Source organism: Capsicum annuum, chromosome 6 (assembly GCF_002878395.1).
Source record: "Capsicum annuum cultivar UCD-10X-F1 chromosome 6, UCD10Xv1.1, whole genome shotgun sequence".
In the NCBI taxonomy this organism is placed as follows: domain Eukaryota; kingdom Viridiplantae; phylum Streptophyta; class Magnoliopsida; order Solanales; family Solanaceae; genus Capsicum; species Capsicum annuum.
Window position 1 is genome coordinate 148,699,315 of NC_061116.1, and position 7,463 is coordinate 148,706,777.

At 31.0% G+C, this 7,463-nt stretch overlaps 1 pseudogene; it reads right to left on the bottom strand.

The window, feature by feature from the left end:
• Positions 1 to 219: 219 nt before the first annotated feature.
• On the bottom strand, positions 220 to 3,512 carry LOC107874155 (annotated as a pseudogene).
• Between the last annotated feature and the right edge of the window lie 3,951 nt (positions 3,513 to 7,463).

Genomic DNA, 7,463 nt, shown 5'->3' on the forward strand with positions numbered 1-7,463 from the left:
AAATTTAAGCAACTATTACTTACATAATTCAAGCTTCCTAATCAATTCTCACAAATGCACAAAATAGAGAAGTGTGGAAGCAAATACACGATACATTATCAAAAACAAAAGAAAAGAGAGAAGTTTGGAAGCAAATACATAATACATTATCAAAAACAAAAGCGTGCGAATAATAATTGCTTCCAAATCCTATGAAGCTAAACCAACTAATAGGTGTCACTATTGTTGTTGCTTGAATTGTTCCAACTACACCTTACGAAGATTTTGATTTTTGACCATGAATGCCTTAGCTAAAGTGTCGCTTTGCACCAAATAATCAAAAGCATCACCGAGGAACTCTTCACTATAACCTTCCATTGCCATAACGTCTTCATACAACTTTATCACATCTAGACGACTATCAACCATTCTACCGATTGTTGTTGTCACTTATCCAAACTTTATTGATATATCACCTACGACATCTGCACCTCAAAAGAACGTTTTCTTTTGCAACTTGCTTTGATTTGAGAAGCTTCTATTACTTGCACATCCTTTTTCGATGGATGGTCCTTCAACATCATTATCATTATCTTTCTCAGAAAAACTATCAAAATCTATATCTTCAAATGATTTAGCACAATCTTCCCTAGCCCGATTATTTCTACACACAAGAGACATTTCGTCAAATATTTTAATTTTTTTGTTGATGAACTTGTCATGATTTGAATGTGCCTACAACACAAAGATTATAGAAATTTAGTGTCAAATTTATTTGGTTCTAATAGATTAATGTAACATAAACATTCCGTTACAAGTACAATAAATAATTGTTAGTAACATACCAGTGTAAACAAAGTAATATACAAACATATTCCTTATCAGATAATGTCCAATCTAGGACCTTAACTAAGAACTAAAAACCACAATAGAACATAGCTACATAAAATGGACTTTTCGCTTGTAATTCATTAAGCACAAACAGAACTATTTTTTTAGACTATCAACGAGGACGTTGCTATAGCAAAAGCTTAGTGCACCAAACAACCCTTTCAAAATATCACATTATAGAATCACTTGCCATTACCACAAAAAAAATGCATCAAATCCTAAATGCTTAGCAAAATAGTTAACTAGTTCTAGTTGGAAAAGGGTTGAAGCCACTTTGGACCATATCTTCTAAAGGACTAAAGAGTGGTTTAGGGAGATTGTTTAATTCATACCAATCCCAATCAGTACATTTCTCAGGTTCAATTGTTTCAGGCTTCTGGTTAACATCAGCAAGGACTGCTATTATGAATATGCAAATGACATGCACTTTCTCTGAGATGACATTGTTAGTCACTGTTAGATACTCTGCTTTATCGATTTCTAATTCTGTTAGAACTGGGTTAAAAAGTGTCTATTTTTTTAAAAAAATTCCAAATTATCTTAATACAGCCAAATGCAGGTCCCTATATTCTCAATCCTCGCACAGTCTCTTGTATTTATCAAGGTGAAACAACCGAAAGTAATCAGGTCCGATAGACCTCCGGCTCAGGATAAAGAATAGTAACAAGGGGATGAATGACACAACCAAAAAATCAGGGATAAGGAATAATAAAAAATAGAAAACAGAGAAAATATGACCTACGATAAATAAGGGCAACACGAAAAAGGGGAAGAAAGGAGTAAGAAATAATAACTATGACACCCACCTAGTTGTAACATACCCGCACATACCAAAGACACTTATGCACACATTGTTCGCTCGACCAAAAAATCTCTCGATCAAAAACCTTATTCGCTCTAAGAAAAGTTATAACATCTAATTTCTAGTACCGTTCAGTGAGCGATAATGTCATTAGAAGACTCATATGTAGACCCACGAACGTAAAAGCAACAAATATATGTGCTTGGACTGAGTTTCTTTTGGATCTCCCTATTCTATCCTTACCATTATCTCTGTGCTTACCTCACTAAATATGGCATTATTATAATTCCTCTTTTTCCCCAAAGCTCATTATCCCTTCTCTTCTCCTGAAAGGAGCAGTCTGACACACATGAATATAAACCTCATTGAAAATCACAAAGTTAGTAAATGGTCTTAAAGGGCAACTCTATGAACTAAAGCTCCCGCTATGCGCGGGGCCCGAGGAAGGACTTGCACACACAAAATTGCAAGAATAAACATGCATCAACTTACTTATCATTTGGCTATTCCAAATGATAAGCTAGAAAATCCGGAGTAAGTGAACATACTGATAAGACATTTTTATTTGGTAAGGTAAAATATCTCTCAGGTGGTATATCCTACACCAAGGGAAGATAACACAACCACACATGACATTATCAAGAAATATTGGCTTACAGAATTCAATTTGAATCCAGCAAATGGCAACCATCAGAAGAGTCCATCAGAAATAAAAAATCACTTAGAACGACGCATCTCAGTGACATCATATTATATCACCCAGAAGAAATTGGGATTTATCATCTATGAAGCTATCTGTACTACCCCACAAAATAAATTATGCTCGTGTTTCAAGAATCAACAACTCTTCTGACATCCAAAAGATACTAGCAACTTTTTTCAATTTTATGGCTCTTTCCATTTTGTGAGGTCCAAATATATTTGATAATATTCAGTTTATATTCAACTATCATGAATTCAAATTGATTAAACCATTAGAACTCTAGTGTGATGTTTTCTCGATTAAATTAACTTTTCAACTATTCGACTATCTTTTCTGCTATAGCTAATATTATATCATATTAGCCAAAATAATATCTTAAATTCCATGTCCAATCAAACACTAAACACATAAAATGGGGCAATAGAGGAAATAATTTACCATGCGGTACTTTATTTTCAATTTCAGACTTCGCAAATATAAGTTTAGATACAACAACAAATCCACAGCAGATAACTAGCATGAGAATGTCCAAACTATAGTATGTTGCTCTAAAACTTTGTTTTCATCCAAAATATACATATGTGAAACAAAACAGAAACCATCACTTCACTAACCATATTCTCAATCCATCCTAACATCTCATATTCAGATAATTTTACTTCTTAAAATAATGTTATCAATATCAATCGAAAAAAATGAACAAACAAATAAGAAATTCTGACTCTATTCACACTTAAGAAAATAATCGCTAGCTCGCCACGTGGAAATGTAAACACAATTTCATTCAAAAAATAAAGTAATAGAACTACCAATCATCACAAAAGAAATCAGTAACAGGTAAAGCAAATAAGCACATTTTACCTGAATATGGACAGCATAGACTTCGGGACTATCCGTAATTATCTTCAAGTTGTCATCCCATCCAAGACCACTTTTGTTTAGTAGAATTTGAATTGTAATCCAAGTGTTTCTTATTGTTTTAAGATGATTCTCCACATGCTTAGATGAACAATCCATTCCTAGTTGTTCATTAATGGCATTCAAAACACGATTAAACGAGCTGGTCTTAAACTGATTCGTCGATTTATTTTCTTGTTTTACTCCATCAGCTAGAATCTCCAACATCAAATATTCCATTGGTTTTGACCACCTAAACTGCTTCTCTCCTTTTTTCCTCATTATTTACTGTTACAAATCAAGAAACTACGTCACACTCAACAGAACACAAATACAAATTAGCAGAAACCTGTGAACTATACTTATACCAAAGAAAAAGAGCAGTAAAAAGAACACTCAAAACTAATAGAAAAATAATAATGAGTCATAGAAGTATTTTTTTCATACAGGATCTTCCCAATTAATACAACAAGACGAAGAAATAAGAAAATATCAAAATAAAAAATAAGCAGCATTATCTATTTAGCTATCAAAGTTTCTTAATACACTAATGGCCCTCATTCCTCCACCTATCATAATTTATAAATATGGCATGCACAATTGCATCTTTTTTTTATGACCATTGTCTAGCTTCTTCATGCCTTTCTCTTTGTGTTTGATAGCTTTGACTTCCTTGAGAATTTTGAATAATTTGAATATTTTGAGGTTGAATTACTGCTTCAGCATCTACTTCTTGTATTATCATGTCATTTGGATCCAAATCAACTATGTGATTATGTAAAATGCATGACGCTAATACCACATTCACTTGTATCTTAAAGTCCCAAAAAGGTTCATTGTCAATCACACGAAATGGTCTCTTTAGAATAGCAAAGGCACGTTCAACCGAGGATCTCAATGATGCATGACGAAGATTGAATATTTTTTTTTTCATTTTGGGGAGGACAATTATTGTACTCTTGCAAGTGATAGCGTATTCCATGATAAGGAGAAATAAACCCTTTACGAAGTCCATATCCTGCATCTATAAGATAGTATTTATCTTCAAAGTCAAACTAAAGTTAATTAATATACATTGTTCAACTACTTTTCATATAAACTACTTTATATTGAATAAGATACCTTGCGGAATTTGAAGACCATATGGTATCTCTAAAATCATGTGCAGATCCTTCCCAACCAGCAAGAACATACAAGAACTTCAAATTAAAATTAATGGCAGTTAATACATTTTGTGTTGTTGTGCCTTTTCGACCACGAAATCTATTTTGTTGTTCAATAGGGACAAATGCAAGCACATGTGTTGCATCTATTGCGCCTGCACAATCCTATATACAACTTAAGTTAATAATATGTAGTATTTTTAACAAAATGTCTTAAAATATAAAATTTTAGTATGTCACTTACGGTAAATCAGGGATAATATCGATGATTTTTCATTATCGCCGGTTGAACGGTTCCATCCGATGATTTTATTAAGATTGAATAGAGCTTCAAAACTACTTGAACAACAGTGTAGAAGCATCGATGAACAGACTCGATTGACCTATAAAAGTATGCTTCAATCTTCCAAAATCGTTCATTAAAACCAACAATCTCTAAAAATATCAGCAATTGTTCTTGAACAAACATATTTTAGGTTGAACACAAGAAATTATTCCTTCTAAGAGCATTGCATAGTTCATAAAACGCATGCTTACTTATTCTTATCTGACCTACACAATGAACATCATTTCCATTTAAAATACTATTCATGTAAAATTCTCTTTCTTGATCTTTATTAACATATGGTTCTCTAGGAATGCTACTTTTATGTTCGTAGGCAATAATTATTGCAACTCCTGCAGCTAAAACAGATGTAGCTGCAACTCCAGCTATTGTATCATCTTCATCTTGGTTATTCGAACCCATCTATTGTAGTGATCAATGTAATTTTGTTACATTTCGTTTATTATATACAACAACAACATACCTAGTATATTCACACCAAGTGGGGTATGGGGAGGGTAAGTGTACGCAGTCCATACCACTACTTCAAATGTGAAATAGAAAGGATGTTTCCGATAGACCACCGGCTCAAAATAAAGCAGTTTAAGTTTAAAATTCAAATCATCAAAAAGCATACAACTAAATCATAGTAGTTGGTTTAAGAGGGAAATTTAGTATTATCTGAAAACTGGAGATCAGATACTTGGAAGCATTATACTTCTTTCAATAAACATTATACATCTCTCAAAAAGCATACAATTGAATCATAGCACTTGGTTTAAACTCTCAAAAAATCAACACAATTCATAGATTAGGAACCACAAGAAATCTAACACACATTCAGAAAAGTACTTAACTGGAGATAAGCAAAAGCAAAACTCCAATTAAGCACTTAGATCATCAAACAAGCAAAAAAATTTCTTTTTTTTTTCAAAAAATATAAAAAGTTGTAGAAAGAAGATCATAATGTTGTGAGTTGTAACTATCTTGTTCCTATTATAGAGCTACAGAGTACCAATTGCTGATCTGATAGAGTTAAGAGTTACTTCAAAGTTCCATAAAAGTCAAGAGTTGTCTGTTTTTTCCCTATTTTCTCCTCCTTTTTAACTAAACTTCAACCCAAATACCACCAAAACCCACTATTCCACAATTACATAATGCAGCTTTTTCTTCTAGTACTATTTAGGTTAATAGTAATAAAAATAAGAAAATTTATTCAACATAATAGAAAAATCCTGTAAGAAACGAAAAGGATACCTTTTAAATTCTTGCAATTCTTGCAGTGGGGAGAAGAGAGAGAGAGAGAGAGGGAAGAAAGCCCTAAATTTGAAGACAACGATGATCTGTATTTGTGTGTCGATTTTGTTGGAGGTGAAGAAAGAAGTATATACGTGTATAAGCTCTTTATCTGGAAAATGACTTCCTTTGACTTATTAGGGAAGTCATTTTCCCACAAAATAAGGAAAATAAGTGTCTTTGAAAAATATTTTCTAAATACTTTTTTACAACAAAATAAAAGAAAATGGAAAAATATTTTCTAGAGAACATTTTCCATCAAACCAAACACACCCTAAATGAAAAAATATGTTTCCAAGTTGCAAATAGAGAAAGATAGTTATTTAAATGGATAAAAGAAATTAAAATTACCTCTAAATACTGCTTGATCATATTTTCTATGTGCGATAGTCATTATATCCTGTAAAATAAAACAATAAATAAAGTCTACTAACAAACATAATGATGATATGTTAGATCTCATGATTTATTTACAATTAAAATAATTGTGTATAATTAAAAATTTAAAAGAGAATTCATATAATGAAGAAGGCTGGAAAACTCTAGTGATGAATGCAAGAAGAAAGCTCTAATTAATCACAATCATCAAATTCAAAATAAAATAAGAAGAAAATATAGAAGTAGAAGAATCACACATATTTTTTCAAGTAAAATTTGATCAAAATACTACTTAAGAATTATAGTCATTCTTTTTAATATAAGGTAAAATTCTATATGATTTAGAGGTTTTTATATAAGGTATAATTCTAATTAATTTCAAAGTTTTAGGCATTACGATTTCTCACCTGAATCAAATAATTTTTTCCCTTTCTATGCATAGATTATTTTAAAATATATATATATATTGATTAGTAAAAAAATTTCCGTTGCATGCGTGTTTCTTTTTTTCAATAATTATAAATTTGATTCTTATTTTGTTTACTTTTCCATTATTTTCTCATATCAAGTTGCGTAGGACCCCACCTTCCCCCCCCTCAAAAAAAATAAAAAATAAAAAAATTACATGTTACATTTTATTTCATTTAGTTGAGATTCTTTTTTTTTTCTTTTATGTATTCTAAGTATTTAAACAATTTAATGTTAATTACTTGAAAAAAATAGTAAATGACGATTTTGTCTATTACGAAGTATTTTAACGACGGACAAAAAGTTCAAATAACTTTTCTAAGGGTCTTCACACTTTTAATATATTATAGATTATAGATATATAATATATTAAAAGAATGAAAACCCTTATAAAAGTGATTTGAACTTTTTGCCCTTCATTAAAAGATTTTATAATAGACAAAATCATCTTTTTATTATTATTTTTTAAAAAATATATTATTAAATCCTTATTGGACTTGGCAAGAAATTCTAAAATCTAAGACTTCAAAATCAACTTTACATATATAAATTTTTCCTTAA